Source organism: Sprattus sprattus, assembly GCF_963457725.1.
Source record: "Sprattus sprattus genome assembly, chromosome: 3".
Lineage (NCBI taxonomy): Eukaryota > Metazoa > Chordata > Actinopteri > Clupeiformes > Clupeidae > Sprattus > Sprattus sprattus.
Window position 1 is genome coordinate 13,919,826 of NC_137922.1, and position 17,598 is coordinate 13,937,423.

The window sequence follows — 17,598 nt, forward strand, 5'->3', positions numbered from 1 at the left end:
TTGTAACACACTCTTCATTCAGGAAAATCTCAGAGTGCTCAGAGTACTTTACAGACGCTGTCCATGTAAACAGTGCTGAAATGTCCCCTAATTATCAGGATCAGGAGACGTAACTGGTGCCTTTTGGGCCCTCATAAGACCTACATGCTGATTTGACTTAATGGTGAAAAAACACTCCCAGTAGGCATATTACACACACACACGATGCTAATGATTGAAATGTGTAAATATATCCCTGAATTCAGATTTGTTTGTTGCGCGACGTGTCAACATATTAAGCCTGTGGAATTTGAGGATGACGAAGATGGCAAGGATTACAGTGAGGAACAAAGTATCTAGGCTAAGTATAGGCCTATAGCTTATTTTGACGCAGCACAAATCTTGTATGCTTTATGTTTGTTACTCCGCTCTCGCTCATCCTAATTCTTATTCATTTTGTTTAGTTTTATTTTCTGATGGAACTTTCCCGATCTGTTCCACTTTGCACACCAATGACGATAAAAACGACTGGTGAATGGTGAGTGAGTTCACCAACTACTAAGGCTCATAATGCTTGTAGGGGGACCAAGGACACGAGTATCAAGAGGGGGAAGAGACGTGTCGGTGTATATGGTGTCATTGCCTAAGTAAGGTGGTGCAAATCCATGCAAGGCCTTGTAAGTTAGAATAACTTTAAGAACTTTAAATCAGCTGAAGCTTATAATGGTAACCAGTATGAGTGTTATATGATCCATCGTTTTTTTTTTACTTCTAGTAGCACAACTAGGAAGACCAGAGAAAGAGCTATTGCCATAATCAAGTCCGGCTTCAGCATCATACAATAATAGGATAGTGATGGAACCGCATATCTTTTCTGATTGGTTGGTGCATAGTGGTTCTTGTGTTAGCATATAAATGCTCATATGGGGGACTGAGAGAACTGCAAAAAACTATTGTACTGTAATTTTGTATCATTTATATCTGTAACTCATACCCTAAGATGTAGACTCTTTCTGTCTTCCACCCCCCCCCCCCCCCCCCCCCCCGCAGGCATACCCCCTCCACCCCACTATCTGCCCTTCCTGCCATCACCTATAGGGTGTGGTCTCCCCTTCCCTCCTGTATTCTACCTGACTGAATGGTATGAATGCCAACGTGTTCTACAATCAGGTAGGCCCTTCTCTGAGCACCAGCTTAGAGGGGATCTCCACGCTGAAATATCATCATCTGCATTTAACAGCAGAGTTCATACCCATTTTTTTTTTTTACATTTCCGATAGACATACTGTATAAGTTGTGAAAGGTCATTTGGGTTTACAGGTGCATAAATGTGCATCATCAGTGTAGCAAATAGAAAAAAAAATACCATATTGATGTCACCAAGAGGAAGCATATCTAGAAAAGGACATCTAATCTCTGACATTTGATGCTCATAGGAGATGTTGCCCTCGAATTAAGCATTTGTTTTAAATGAGACTCTCATAACAGCTCAACTCATATTTTGCTTCCAATCACTAAGCTGCTCCAGGTTTCCATCCTTGGGTGCCATTATTTCTCTTAAAGTAGAGTAGAGTATAGTAGTACACTACAGTATTTGTAAGCACTCTTCTCAGTCCTGTCCCAGGCACTAAAAGGGTTTTTTATTTGCCTGGACTCTCCATGCTTTCTGAATGAATCACTTTGGATCCCTTCTCTGGATGGACTCACCTGTGAGGATAAACATCAGTGTCTAGTCTTTGTGATTTATAGTGTGTATGTTGACTAAATTGTGGACTATTTTACTTTCTTAGAACTAGTGGATTTTGTTGAACTGTTTTTTTACCAATTTAACTGTTGTTCAATGTTTGATTTTAGTCTGTTTTAAAAGGGCTTCATGAAACAGTAAGTGTAAACTTGGGTATTTTTTTATATTTCTACACAGAAGGAGATCTTTCAAAAGTTTTCTTTTCCTCTTGTTCCACAAACTGTTAAAAAAAGTTCAAGTTTTCATTTCATCAATTCTGAAAAAGATCAGTCCCCCTTCTTTAATCTTCCCTGAGTCTGCAACGCTTGCTGACTCACTTAAAGGTTAATTGAGCCTACCAGCCATATACAGGAAGTTATATATAGAGAAACTAAAAGGACTCAAACTGATGAGATCAGGTCTCTCCTTTAGGGAGAAAGAATCAGTGGGAGGCAACAAGGAGAGAGAAAAAGCCCAGTCTCAGTTCAGAGCACTTAAAGCCATGAACATCATGAAAGTGGCTCAAGGTAATCGTATATACTCATCATACTGAGAAAACATATGTTATTTAATTACAGTTACTTATCAAAATGTTGGTGACAACAGAAAGGGCTACATCTGAATATATTATTTTCGGTAAAAACGTAGGCTTATATGGAGAATATAAATGAACTCTGTTGCTCTGCATCTTTCCCCTCTCTAGACAGGCTCCGCTAATTAGCGTGCACTCATATTTGGACATTGCCTTTGATTGGTTTTCTTGTTAGAATTTGCTCTGCCTCTCGTTTGCCAATTAAAAAGGAATACAAAGGTAATCAAACATAATAAGTTACTATGATTAAGTAATTCAAATAGTTACCTTTTTTGTAACCTTTTTAACAATCATCATCATCATCAACAGTTATCATCCTTACCCTGATGCTCATATATGCATACATTTACGCATTGCATTGTGTCTCATAAAGACACACTCAAATAAACACACTTAGGCTGATAAATGTGCACAAACACACACACAAATGTATATGATGACACCTTAAAAACGAATGCATAAAGTGCTTGAAGCAACTGATAATATAGTGCTCTGTGTTCTCACACAGGTTACTCTTTGGTGCAGAGTTAAGTAGAAACCTTTTTCTCTCACCCTGAGTTTCAATCTATTTTTAACAGGGGAGTTATGTTCACTTGACTGCGCTGTCACAAAAAGGTGAGTTATCTTGTTGGACGGCCAGGGACAATACACTGAGATGCCATAGGGCTTAGCCTGGGTGAAACAGCCAGTTTCACTGTGAACAACAAGTAACCTCAAAGTTTGCGTGTTTGTTAAGGCCTGGACGGGTTCAGAGCAGATGACATTTTAGTGCAATTTCACAATGTGACAGACCAAGAGAAAGACAGAAAAGACAGAGAGAGAGAGAAAGACCACAAGTGACTAAAAGAGTGGAACGAAGACAGACATTAGATGGACAGATACAGAGAGAAAGAAAAAGAGAGAGAGGTGCTAAAAGAAAGGAAGAATGAGAAGATTGATTAGGGAAGAGAGAAAGAGAAGAAAGGAAGAAAACATTGTTGTTGATTATTCTCTCTCTCTCTCTCTCTCCTTCATTCATTGTCTCATGTTCTCTATCTTTTTGTATATTTAGTATCAAGAGAATGTTGATATTTATGACTGAGAAAGTGAATTTCCCCCCTTTTCACCTTGATTTGCTATAGAGAGGTTTGGCCCTGGTGTGGGGTGGACTCCCCCACCACTATGGTTTGGTCCGGGCTCCCCCACGATAGTGGTGGAATCCCAGAGGAGCTAAGTGGACCAATTTAGCCCAAGTGGCTGCCCTATGTTAAGGGTGCCTCAGGCAAGCATGGGGAGAGACTTTTTCGAGAGAGGCATTCGACAGCACGGCGAAAGAACTTTGGGAGAAACAGGTGTACTGCTTTCCCTGGTTACCTGTGTGAGGTGAAAGGCAGTACGTGTCTAGATGCGTGGACACTGTAAGCTTTGTTTTGTTCCCTTGTTTTGTATGCCTTGTTTCTGTGTGCCTTGTCTTGCGCCTTGTCCCTGTACCGTGTTTGTGTGCCTTGTGTAGTGCTGAGTGTATATAGGTATTCCTCTGTTATGGCCAGTTTATGCACTTAGTTTCAGGTAAGTCTTTGTGCCTAGGTTGGGGCCTGGCTTGGGCCGAACAGGCGCATGTGATTGGGCCAAAGTATGCCAAGCAGGTGCCTAGGGTGCAGAGTACTTGAGTACCTGTAAGTACGGCCGTTGTGTTTATTTGTTTGTCATTTTTTTTGGGCACATATTTTGGGTTGCTAGAGCCCAAATAAATATATATATATATATATAAGAAAGCTACCCTCTCCTGCTGTGTTTTCGCCGATATATTCACTATGTCCAGTCGCCACATCCCAATAACGCGGGGTGACCGGTCGCCCCTCACATTTGGTGGCAGTGGTGGGATTTGAACCCACGCCTCCTGAATACAGGTCCCTCACAATGACAATGTGGTGCATTGCTGCTTATAACACCACCAGGAAGGATGTTACGCTGAACACCTTAGCCTATGCAGCACGCAGATATCCTACTGTGTGATAGTAGTAGTTCTTCAGGTTGGAGTTGAAAAGCTTGGTTAAAAGAAATACACTCATGAGAGTGGACATGTGTTAAATCTCCATCAATGGGATTCCATTTCTACCCTACCATCCACAACTAATGAAGAGGTGGGTGCTTACGCTGTCCTACTGGTGCAGTACTGGTGTAAGAGATGTACATACCTTTTAGGTACTTTCAAAACAATAACTTTATTTGTCAGTGTATTAATATGAAGGAAAAACCTTTAATGTTTACGGCAACACTATTATGACGCTGTATTTGAGATTCTAATGGATTGCTGGATTCCAGATTCCAGATTCCAGACGAAAAAATATTCTCTGCTGCACCGAGAATGCAGCTGACTTCAGGGGCGTAAGAGAGACAGAGTGATCCACAGGGTCAGAAAGAGCGAGGAAAGACAGACTTTTGGGAGAGAGCAGGAGAGATAACCACACAGAAAGAAAAACTAAAGGATAGAAAGGCAAGGAAGATGGCGATTGAACAGAGATGACTATAGCAAGAAGTAGCAAAAAGAGAAGTAGGGAATGGGTGATTAGTGTGTGTGTGTGTGTGTGTGTGTGTGTGTGTGTGTGTGTGTGTGTGTGTGTGTGTGTGTGTGTGTGTGTCTGTGCCTGAATGCATGTACCGTCACACATATGCCAACTTGTGTGTGTGTGTCTGTGTGTTCTGTTGTGTAAGACACCCCCCAGTGAGATCAATAACCTCTCCGTTAGGGGCTAGTGTAGGTCAGCTGCACGGCGGAGCTCAAGAGAAGACTTGCTGATGGGCATCAACACCAGGACTTTCATGTAGAGCCAGTCCACCTTTGAAGTCGCGGCGGGCTACAGACACCGACCCGGCGCAGACAAGCCCCATTTAATGCTATACTGCCTCAGCATGAGAACAACAACAAAACACAGCAACAACAGTTGTTAGGAGGAAAAAAAAGTAAATGCCTGACAGCACTGAAGGTAAAGCTGGGCTTGCAGCTTGTGTTCTCTTCAGACTTGTCAAAGAAAGCATGCCAGCAGATTTCCATGCCATGGCGCAAAGGTTTCCTTTAGCATTGTGAATACATTGTACCCAGTAATCTCATTCCTTGCTTTTATAAATCAACAATCCAAACTGTTCAAGCCTTATAATACTATTGCAAACTGTAATTGAGGCTGCAGATTAGGCCCAGATTAGTTTTTTAACTCACTTGTATGCAACATGTTCTTACAATATCCCCCCTCCTCATCTTTTGTATAAAGTGATTTCTATCAGGACCAAGCGGGCTTGACAAAAGAGAAAGATTCCACGTGAGCCTAAGCATTTAGTCATCAGCTGGAACTCTTAGCGAAAAAAAAAAAAATCACCCTCCTCTTATTAAAACTGAATACCGAAATTAAGCCTGGGCACTGATCCAGTAATGCCATCCATAATTCACCACCCACTCTCCTTAGCGATTCAGTTAAAAACACAAGAGTCAGTAATCATGAGGCTATGTCACTACGCAAGCTGCTCGGGATATGTACCTTCAGAAAGTTTTATTTCTGTTTTTAAGGGCTAATTGGAATTTCTTTGCCTGGTGAAATGTCTTTGGTAATGCTGCTCAATTTATAAGCTTTTTAGTCAGGTTATAAAATGGAAATCAACACCCAGCACACAGGGAGAGAGATATATATTACAATTACTGATTCATGATTTTTTATTTCAGTTTCAAAAGGGATAATGAGTTATTCATTGTTGCTTTTGGATAGTTGACTAGAAGTAGATGTTCTTTACTGTCAGTATGTGTGTATTGCCTTGTCGCAAATTGATGTTTATTTAAGCAGCGTCATCACTGGATATCAGATGGTGATGTTGGCCCCTGAAGGTTACATTTGGCCCCATTGTGGCCCCTGCTTCAGAAAAATCCTAGAACCGCCACTGCCAGCACACCTGTGGAGGTATTTAGCAAAAGATTTATAATTTCTTTTTGCCATGAATTCTGTGAAAGTTTGGCTCACGCAACGTTTCTTAGTCATAGAGTAACCTTGAGCAATTTCTGCAATTTCATTGGACTGAGTCTCTCAACTGTGAACAGCTTACATATATGTATCTATCTAAAAACTACACACAGTATATCTAATCTCCATATGATGCATTATTTCCTACATCACTATGTGTTCTTATATCACTTAAGTGTGTGTGTATGCATGTTTTCAAGTGTATAGGTACATACCTTTGAAGTGTGTGTGTCAGCATTGGCTTACGTGTCGTTTAGGGTGTGTCATGTGAGCTTGGTTGAAATCCCACCGAGGATTAATTTTGAAAAGTTGCCCTGTAGTTACAGTTGGTGCAGCCTGTTGTGAAAGTATACTTCATGTGCTCGAGACAAGAGCGCACTGAGAGGCATTAATTCAAATGGTTATGCACTGTGGAAGAAGGTCTTTTCCAAAAGCGCGAGCTCTTTTGATGTGCCTCTCCACAGATTGTTTACCCAGAAAACAAGAAGAGCTGATGGAAAGAAAACAAATATATCAAGCCGGGCCGCGCCGCAGAGATAAAACGAAGCAGTGTATCAGCGAGTTTATTTGTTCGCTTCTCCGTGATTTATCAAATCTACAGCTGGAGTCATCCCCCCGCATACTGGGAGCGCATGAGAAGCCAGGCACTCGGCGGAATATTGAACAGGGCCGCGTGCAGGATGCAGGTGGGGTTGGTGGAGATGTATATCTTTTCTTCTCCCAATCCTCTCCTCGCCGGAGGAATCCCTCTCCCCCCTTTTTTATTTCCACACGCAGATGATGCCTGAGATTATTTTTAATCGGTTTAAACGCGACGGGGCCCCGGCGCCCCCCTGGGAAAGAAAACTAATAAATGCCCAAATGAGGCCCTGAAACCATGCAGTCCGAATACTCCATATTGAACATCTGTTATCATTGGCTGCTGCTGGCGAAGCGTGTGAGATGAGATGATCAGATGTTGGACGCGGAACAATACGGCTTGTTTGCCGTGGCCTTTGACCTTCAGATTTTTCAGGCTACGTGACAGCACCGTGATCCCAAACATGAGCACAAAAATGATAATAATAATGATAGTAAATGCAAACAAACAGATACCTGCATCAACAACCAATAAAATACAAAACCTTTCACTCTAGGTTTTATTAGTTTGGGAGAGATGAGATCTTGATATTAGAAGCCGCCAACAGTCAGCATTGAAAATGCTCAAGCTGCTATTCTCGCCATCCCCTGGTGATTTAGTTGCTTTAAAAGCAGAGTTTATACTTTCGTGCTTTGTGTTCTTAACTACTGCGCATGGAACTTTGCGCCTACTTTCATGAACGGTATTCTGTAGGTGTACCGAGAGCAGCACACTAGGTCACAATCGCCCTGAGCTTGAATTTCACATATTTATTTTGCAAACAAACACACAGACAACAGAAAAAACAACACACCGCCAGTACTTGCTCTTGACATTTAAACAGGCCTCCTGAAGAGCATTGATCGCCTGCTCAATACTGCTATTTTCCTCCGACGGCCAATATAGGAGCATACCTGACAAATCAATGGTTATTTTTCGAGGGCTAAAAACTGATGAATACACAAGGAGATTAATCACACTTGGTTTATAACTGACCTCGAGGAACTTCCAGTGTCCACTGGCAAAGCCATCAGCCACCGGACCGGGCCGGCTGTTTGATATTGAAAGAGCACACAGCAGTACCGAGTGGTTATTAAACCGAGCGTGAAGCCTGTCAAAATCACATCATCTCCGAGAAAGTATAAAAGCCAATATTACATATCCATGGTTACTTTTTCTGTGTATTGAGGAACTGACTGAAGCAGTCAAGCGGACCAAGAACCTGAGACCCATATAAACAACTCTGTAATGATGGAAAGGTAGAATAGTTCACTAAAGCTTAAACACTACAGGCACCCAACAGGGGCTGCCAGGAGCTGTGCCTCTGTATATACGTAAAGGTATAACAAGATGAAGAAAGTACCTTGGGGAAAAACAGCAAGGGAATGCTGCAGATCAACGCAGTTATCACTATTATAACAGTTATAACTATTATTAGAGTGTATCAAAACAGCTCTAGAGCTCCAGTGACAGTAGTTCATTGTATTGTATTGTAGTTCACCAGAAATGCTGCTCTTAGAGCTGTTTCCTGTTCTGCTCAGTGACAGAACTCTAACCTAAAACCTAGAACCAAATGTCTAACGAATTCATTTCAACAACAGGTCAATGTAAACAAAGTCAGGGAGAGTGAATGCAGTTCATTTATTTAATAAATGTGTTATTACATTATAATGATATGATTTTGTAATTATAGTCACTCTACCACCATAGCAAAAACTTTAGCTTTTCCTTTCCCTAGTGTGTAGTGTGTACCCCGCCTGGCAGTCCTGAAACAAACACACACACACACACACACACACACACACACACACACATTAAAATCCCCTCCCTGTGTCTGATCACGCACTGAGCCTGAGCAGAACTCCTCTGGTTCTGCCTTAAGCTGCTCATCTGCTAGCTTCATCTGAGAATCTGAGCCGCGCAGAGCCTCGAGAAGCTCGTAGCATTACCACCAGCAAAAGGTTCCAGATTAGCAGAGACACTTGCAACAGACCCACAGGTGATTCTTTTGCCAAGAAAGATTTCCCTAGTGATGACTGGGCCCCAAGGAAAGGGGCTGGCCAGCAGAACAGCATCATCTGACACTTAAAGTGTAAAAGCTCTCGATGAATATCTGAGGTGTGGCCAGGACAGAATTAAACAACCTAGAAATACAGGAGTCTCAGAGGATAGGACAGGTACCAGCTGGTTAGTTACAACAGATGTGAATGTGTGTGTGTGTGTTTTTGTGTGTGTGTGTGTGTGTGTGTGTGTGTGAGAGTGTATGTGTGTGTGTGTGTGTGTGTGTGTGTGTGTGTGTGTGTGTGTGTGTGTGTGTTAGTGTGTGTGTTAGTGTGTGTGTGTGTGTGTGTGTGTGTGTGTGTGTGTGTGTGTGTGTGTGTGTGTCTGAGAATACCAGTACAACAGCAGAAGTATAAATAGGTATACATAATTTATGATGTACGTACAGTATGAATTGTGAATTACTACTGGGTATTTCTTTCTTTTTTTTATCCTCGTTTAGTAGAGTAAATGTTTCAGTCCCTTTCTCCCAGTGCTCCTGTAAAAGTCCAAATCAAGAAACCCTGACCTGTCAGAACTTTTGAAGAAGCTGAAAGTTGTGGAATCATTTTCGTCATGAGAGAAGCATGAATGATGAGCTGACTGGGTCCTCCATATGGGTAGGAGTTTAAAATGAGATTTCTGTGTCATTCTGTAGCCCTGGGAAACAATCTGAAGTTTATACAGAGACAGAAAAAAATGAACCAAAAATCTCATGCAATCACTCAAGGCTAATCTTATTGTAAAGTCATGTAGAATTTCAGTTGGGAGTTCACAATAATGGCACAGTTCTATTAGTTTGTCTTGACCTGGACACTTGCCTTGCAAGTTGAGTGTGTATTTTTTTTAATAGCAGTTTTCAAACCTCTCTGAACAGGTCTAACTGTGACACAACTAATGACAAATCTTGGGCAAGGTAGTGCCCTTTAACTTCCCCTTTCTTTCTGTCTCTCTCCTGCTGCTTCCTTTTTATTTTACCAAGGGCGTATTTATTTTAGCCTGGATTCTCTGCAAGTTGAGGTATACTTTGGGGATGGGATGCTGTGCTTTGAGACCTCATAACTCATATTTATGGCTGCCTGTCGAGCCCTGGAGCAGCTGGAATCTGTGATATAGCAGAGAGAGAGAGAGAGACAGTGGATATCAGAGAGAGAGAGTATATGAGAGAGAGAAGAGGGGAGGGAGGGATAGAGAGACAGTGGATACCAGAGAGAGAGAGAGAAAGTATATGAGAGAGAGAGAGAAGGTAGAAGAGAGGAAGGTTTTTTTTCATCAGGAAAGGCAACATGAGATATCAAGCAAACAAATAAAATATACAAAGTGGACTGTCACCAGTAATTTTGGGGAGGCGAAGGCACAGGTTTTTACAATCACCTCCACTTCCTCCAAGCCCTGTTATATTTCTTTTATATACAAATGCTGCCACACTGCATGAGTAAGTCCTCCATTAGCATTGCGGCCATGTCCCCTGCCTTCAAAATGGGTGTTCCACACAGACTCCCAGCACATTTGAAAACCCCGAGATACCCTTCCACAAAGGCAACCGCAGTAGAGGAATACAGAAAACATCTAATGTTTGTGGCAGAGAATTTGATTCAGTGGTACAGAATGCCATGGGAGCACATTGGAAATACAAAACAGTAACAAGAAAACAACATAGAAAGCAGCGGAAAAACAAGAATCAAGGCAGTCTGATTATATTCTAATTTTTTTACTACTACTATCACTCAGGGACGACTATGATGGGGATTTCAGCTGTCAGCAAAAGCTACCTTTTTCTCAAACAAAACAAAATGTCTTGAGACTATAACATCTTCCATATTAATTACTCTTAATAATACTGAAGACAACCATGAACGAATTTAATGGAAAATTAGACCTGTGAAACAAGTCAAATACAAGAAAGCTAACACAGTGGAGTATCAATGATGCACTTTGTTCCATATTTGATTACTCAATGACCATTAAATGTGTTGTAGGCCGTGGGCATTCGTTTATTTTGTGCACTGACTAGTGCACTGAATAGCATCCAAAGTAAAAAGTGACATTGAGACACTTGTAAACATGGAAGAACAGTGCTAACATCTATTATACTCTAGTCATTTATATAGGTGAAGCGGTGTTGGATGTGAACTTCAGGTTGCTTGAAATGGAAGTGCTGATGTCCTCTGAGAGGCCATCATATCAAATATTCTTTAATTCTTTAATGAGCTGTTGAACCTGAGGAACTCTTCCCCACAGATGAGATAAGAAGGGCAAAAATGGACAATGATCTAGACTGACTGCTTCCTTTTCCATTCTGGAGAATTGGGGGAGAGAACAGATTAAGTTTTCTCCTCAGAAATAGTCCAATTTGCCGTGTATTTCATCTGCAAATGAACTCCTCATGAAGACATGTCTCTCCAAATGAGCACAAATAAATATGGTGTAAAGCAAAACAAAGAAACACTCCATTCAATTTCTCTTCCTCAATATTGCAAAATATGGCTTCCTCACTCGCAAATAGATACTTGAGAATATGCATTCAAATCATTGGAACACTGTTACTGGCTTCTGTCCAGGATGACAACCTTTTGTACTCCTGGATTCCTGTTTACAATTCCCCGGCCGACTGTACTATTGAAAAAAAAAAACACATACAGTAACAACAACCAACTTAATACAAATCCTCAAACAAGATTGTTTGTCAGAGCAAGAAAGATGGCATCAGATCGCTAGAACTTTGTAACGTTTAGATTTTCAATAATGACAAGCCCCTTCAGACTCTCAGACACCATTGAGACAAACCTTTCCTTTCATGAATTGTGCTCAGGCAAATTAGGATCTGTGCCTCTGTACCTTTCGTGAGTGCAGAGTCGTTACGCTCTCGCCTCTCTTCCTTTACGTGTTTCCTCTCACAGGAGTGCTCAGCAGAGGGATAAGTCACAATCATTAGGGAGGACGCGACAAGAACTTCAAAGTTAAACAAGTAAACAAAAGCTCGGGCCACGTTCCCCATTAACATCGATTTAAAATGGAAATCTGGCTCTCGTCTGTGCCGAGGCGAGGTCTTCCAGTGCATTAATGCAGATCGGGGAGGGAATTACCATAAAATGCCTCTGTGTTGGAGGCAGTGATGATGGATCGAAGCGCAGAGCCAAAGACTAGCCATCTCAACACCCCGAGGGAGAAAAAGAGAGAGAGAGAGGGGGAGAGAGAGAGGATGAGGGAGGGAAAAACAACAACAATGCAGGTTTTTTTAAAGAAAGATTCTGTGAGTAAATGACTCCGGTTCCTGCCTTTAAAAACAGCAGAGCCTAAGGTCATGACCCCCTGACATCCTTCTCACACCCTGTTTGGCTTCTTCTCCTGTCCCAGATGTCCTCTGAAATCTCTTTAACTCATCAGCCTCTAGCCCTAATCCTATTAATGCGATCAGCTTTGGTGTAATATCCTCTCCCGTTTTTTTTTTTTTTTTTTAACTCCATGAACTAAGTGTACCCAAACGCATGTCCACAACTACGTGTGGCCACGACAGGGGAAGTCATTAGTCCAAGCCTCGGCTCCGTCTACGATGTAGAGCGGAAGGGAAACAACCGTTTTTTTTTGAGCCTCGCTGGCGGCTCGTGCCAGAGCGGGAGGCCAGCACAGCCCTGGGAGACCATTCGCCATGCATGATCAAATGCGTCACTAATGCCACTGACTCATGGAAGCCTGCCTTCGTTTGATGTGGGCCCACATTTCCACATTTGATTCCTACTCCAACTCCGGCAGTGACAGCATGAACAGCCCTGCCAAAAATGCTAATGGATGAAAAAAAAATAAGTGTGACATTAAATAAATATTTATTTTCCCCTTCCTCTCTTGATCCATCTTTTGCGCACTCTCTCTCTCTCTCTCTCTCTCTCTCTCTCTCTCTCTCTCTCTATCTCTCTCTCTCTCCCTCTCTCTCTCTCTCTCTCTCTCTCTCTCTAAATGTAGGTTCTAGAGATGTGTCTGATTGACGGATGTTTGAAACCTGTAGAGGAATAGACAGCTAGAGAAACACACCCAGCACAAAAGCAGTGCATTTCTCACACAGCAAGAGTGACATAATTAACCAACAATGAGGAGGTTTCTGTTTCTTGCTCCTTTTTAATGATAGTTTATCCTGCAGTCACAACTTAGAAGATGAGAAGAGAAAAAAATTGATCTAACTTCAAACAAGCACAACCACCACCCCCTTCCCCCAATACCCACCCCCAGGAAAGGACAAATGTGATCCCAGACATCAAAGCGAAAGGCAAAGACATTAGATGGCATCCTCCTCTTTGGGAATAGAGCTCTTTGTCTAGCGAGGTCATTGTTTCACCTTTCTGGGTAATTATGTTGACATTTACATCAAAGCTTTGCTGAACTGGAGACAACTGCTGTTTTCTTTGCGACTGCCGGGGTGGACGCAAGGTGAATCAGACATTACCTGTCTCCCCTTTTCACAAGCTCTCCTCCTCCTCCCCAAAATGTAATGCAAGAGCACAAATGCTTAGACAAAATGTAGCCATGCACAAACACGTGCACGGCGCACATTTCAAATGAGCCAAGGGCAGGGAATCTTTTATGTAACAGGGGAAACTGAAATGGTTTAAATAACCAAAAGAAAACTGCAGATTTATGTGTGTGTGTGTGTGTGTGTGTGTGTGTGTGTGTACGTCTGTGTATTTGAGGACTGACTATGTAAGAATGTAGTGGTGTATTTCGGTGTTTAGGTTCATGCAAAGGTGCAAAGGTGTGCATATGTATGTGTGTGTGGAAATGCTTGCATGAGGCATGTACATTTTCTGGCTGACTCCCAACCATAGGATCATGCTAAGTCCGAGTGCTGCTACTGAAGCTGTGAATGTGATGCATGGGCCTTTCACACTCATCTCCATCCTCCATCCTCCATCCTCCATCCTCCATCCTCCATCCTCCATCACTCCATCCTCCATCCTCCGTCCTCCATCCTCCATCACTCCATCCTCCATCCTCCATCCTCCATCCTCCGTCCTCCATCCTCCATCACTCCATCCATACCTCCACAAGTGGAATGTCCTGCAGTGGATTACCTCCACTGCAGATCAGCCGTTATTGTATTAGACTCTGCACAGAAGGAGATGCTCAGGCCAGCAAAAGGAAATATAAACAGACAAATTGCCTTTTAAATTGCATTTCTAACCCATTGGTCCAACACATGTGAGTGTGTGTGTGTGTGTGTGTATGTGTTTGTGCTTGTGTGTGTTTTGTGTTTGTGTGTGTTTACGCTCACCCTGAGCTTCTTTTATGGTCTTAACAAAAAATTTCACATCCGTGATTAGTGTAGAGGCACAGAAGAGTGTGTCACCTGATCGCGGTTTCCCGCTAGTGTCATAAAGGATTTATTAGTGTTTTATGAAAGGATTGTGTACGAAAAAACATTACTCCGCAGCCAATCCATGACGGTGTTAAAGTGTATTGGATTATTTGATCATATCTTGGCAAATGCACACAGAATACTAATGCCCATGCAAAAATCCATTTGTGGCACACAGAGCTGGTATACCAATAATGATTTAATCCCACAAGGATTAATTCCACTCCCGTTTTAAATTGGATTACTACAGGCGCACAGTAAACAGAGTGTGTGTGTTTACAATCAGCAATGGTCTGGCTACTGTAAATTCTGTTGAACCGAACGCGGTGGGGGGGGGGGGGGTTGGGGTTGTGGGTTTAGTCGAGATGCTTTTTTGGCGCAACAGTGTCGAGATCAAGATGCGGCATTTGGTGGCAAATCTCTCAATCTTTTCAAGGATCACTTCCTAGATCAAGGGCTGTGGATAATCTAGAGTCTGATTTGGGCTTGGCACAAAAAGTTCCCAGGCTAATGGAATGCTGCAGTACAAGCGGCCTGGTCACTTCTGGAAATCAACTTTTTTTTTTTTTTTTTAAGATTTATTTATGCCTTAAATTGATAGGTAAGTGAAGAGTGGGACAGTAAATGAGAGGGCAAAGAAGTGGGGAGTGGACTGGAGAAATGACATCGGGATTCGAACTCGTGTCCTCCATGGGCGTTAAGCCCAAATGTGGTCGGGGCTACTGTGTGAGCTACAGTGCCCCCTGTGGAAATCAACTTTTGACATGATGTCAGTAAATTAAAAAAACTTTTTTTTTTACTCAAATCAGATTATATAGGATTCACACTGCCCTCCATGCAGACTCACCACACATTTCACCCACAGATGTCCGATCTGTTTGGAGAATCTGCCTTCATCTAGCAACTGTTGAAACTGGCCTGCTGAGGCTGATTTGGCCCTGGAAACAAGGGACCTTCCGCTTCAACAAATCCTTTACCTCGTACATAAAGTATGTCCTTTAAGGAGAGATGGCCATTTCAGGAAACTACTTTGACCCATGTGCAACCTGAACCCACTTTCACAGACTTAGGCAGGTGGTGGTACATCAGCAGAGTTTTCATTATTTGCTATGGTTCAGCAGCAGAACGACTGATGATAGTGGGAGCAGTGTGTTGATTGAAGTGAACTCGATTCAACTTCCTGAGTGTAACGCGATGCTCATCACTGTGAGTTTAATACTGTATATCCTATGAACATTTCAGGCATCCTTACTAATCAAAGATTTGTTTGTAGGGATGGGACATTTCTGTACAGAGGTTCCATTGTACAGAGGTTAGTTCTTCACTTAGCAACGGGATAGAATTTTGCTTAAACAAATAGAATTATAATGGTCAGAGTGTTGCGTTGCATTTTGCTCCTGCTCGCTTAATTATTTGCAATGTGACAGACTGCTCATTTTTGAGCATGTCTCGCAGTCAGCTCACTGCATAAGACTGCTGTAGTCTCTCACTTACCTTAGCAAAGTCCAACAGAGCCAAAATGTCCCTCACCGGATATTTGCCTTCCTTCAACCATGAAATTGGGACAAATTATCTCAATTTGCCAAATTGTTCTGTTTCTTCTTTCATGGGTTATTAGAATAATGTTTTATATTATAATAGGTGTCCCTTCAAGACTTTAATTATTGTATTAACATGTTCCAGACTACATTTTCATTTTTGAAACTACTGTTGCCTTGTCATGTCAAACATACAACGTTTTAACCTTCTTCCCTTTCTTCAAGTTCATATTGATTTAACTAAGCCCTTGGAGTCCCTCTAAGTGGGTGAAACACTTCGCACTAACATTCCAATAACTCATTCCTCCACCAGAACACATTAGCAACACAAGGCAAAAAGCAGGTTTATGGGCTAAGTAATATCTTGGACAGACTGAGACATTTTAGAGATGATGACTCCAGGTGCAGCTGCGCATTTTAGCCATACAGATGATTTATTTAAAGAGATTCATTATTTGATGCAGAAAATGAAAATGGGTCCTTTTTTTTACCATTCTGATGGTGCGGGGCATCCATGTCCACTTCAGCCTTTTTTAGCCCATAAAAGATTGGTACTGGTAGTAGGCTCCACATGTCCATCAAAGACAAATGAGAACTTGAACCAACCACAAACAAGCAATGGGCAGAATCAAACAGGTGTACAGTGCAGGACTTTTTTATGTTCATATTGAAATGTATCAAAAGTCAGGGGAGTGGAGTAAGTGAGGTTCCTAATTTCCCCCATGATCCTTTATCCTGTAGATCAATCACAGGCCCATCCATCCCAGTTTGATTGACATATCAGTCATGGACTATGGAAAAGGCCACATGTTTGTCTTTTGACTTTCTGGACTAGTTATTAAAGCCCTCTACGATCGGACAAAACCCAAACAGCGATGGTAGTGATGACAGGAAAGGTTTGACTACTATCTCAATGGAAACATGTCCTCAATAAGAACAAGTTCTCCTTCACAAATGGCCTGTCCTCAATAAGAACATGTTTTCCTTCGCAGAGGGCCTGTTCTCAATGGAAACATGTCCTCAATAAGAACATGTTTTCCTTCACAGAGGGCCGGTTCTCAATGGGAACATGTTCTCCTTCACAGAGGGCCTGTCCTCAATGGGAACATGTTCTTCTTCACAGAGGGCCTGTCCTCAATGGGAACATGTTCTCCTTCACAGAGGGCCTGTCCTCAATGGGAACATGTTCTTCTTCACAGAGGGCCTGTCCTCAATGGGAACATGTTCTCCTTCACAGAGGGCCTGTCCTCAATGGGAACATGTTCTTCTTCACAGAGGGCCTGTCCTCAATGGGAACATGTTCTCCTTCACAGAGGGCCTGTTCTCAATGGGAACATGTTCTCCTTCACAGAGGGCCTGTTCTAAGGCCTGCGGGGCCTCTGCTCCACGGGCATCAGCGTCTCACTCTGCCAACTCAACTGTGATCTCAGCATGCCCACTCATCACTCTGAGAGGCATCCATTCCACTTTGCCTTCCGCCGTGGCAGCGCCGAGCACCAGGTCCGTCATCCGGTCAGCTTAAATCAGGCACAATTAAGCAGAGGCAATTAGTGTCACAGCGAGTATAGAATTACCATTAACCCAAAGCAATTAAATGTATTGATCCACAAAAAATCCAGTAAATATGTGTGTTTGTGTGTGCGCGTGTTTTCTGTGTGTGTGTAATGTCCGGATGAGAAATGGTCCGGTCAAATAAAAACTTTAATATAAGAAAACAAGGCCCTGCATGTGGTTCACCTCAAGGGACCTTTCAAAAGCAGACTGAGAACACAAG